This window comes from Pristiophorus japonicus, chromosome 18 (assembly GCF_044704955.1).
Source record: "Pristiophorus japonicus isolate sPriJap1 chromosome 18, sPriJap1.hap1, whole genome shotgun sequence".
NCBI lineage: Eukaryota > Metazoa > Chordata > Chondrichthyes > Pristiophoridae > Pristiophorus > Pristiophorus japonicus.
Window position 1 is genome coordinate 90,771,898 of NC_091994.1, and position 573 is coordinate 90,772,470.

Genomic DNA, 573 nt, shown 5'->3' on the forward strand with positions numbered 1-573 from the left:
GAATTAGGAACATGAGAAATTCTGGAACAAGAAAAGGGCCATTTGGCCCAGCAAGCCTTCTCCGTGCAGAGACCGTTTATGATTACTCTATCATGGGCCGCCACCATCTGTTGATCCTCTACTTTATGGAACACTATGGCTGGGAATTTCCTCGAAGCTGCTCCCACTCCCCTGACGTGACTTCCGTTGAAGTTATAGCGGTGGAACAGCAGCAACTCCCAGCAGCAAATTCACAGTCTGTGTCTCTTTCGTTTCCTCCTCAAAATAAATCAGGCAGTGCTCTTAAAATCTCTATAAGCTGCAAGCGTCCTTCTCAACAGATATCAATCTGGCTCCTTTTTAAATGTGTCAATTGGTCCCAAATCAACTACTGTACCATCTCTGGGGGTCTGTCGAAAGCAGTTTGCAAATGAACACTCCCAATGAGCATAAGCTTGCTTGTTGTATTTGTCTTTTATTGTCATTTTGTTCTTCGAGGTAAGTCATGATATGTAGTAAAATAGTGAAGTTTGGATATAAATACCACTTCCTGTAGTCTACCTTTGACTAACTGAGGATCAAATCCATTCCCAT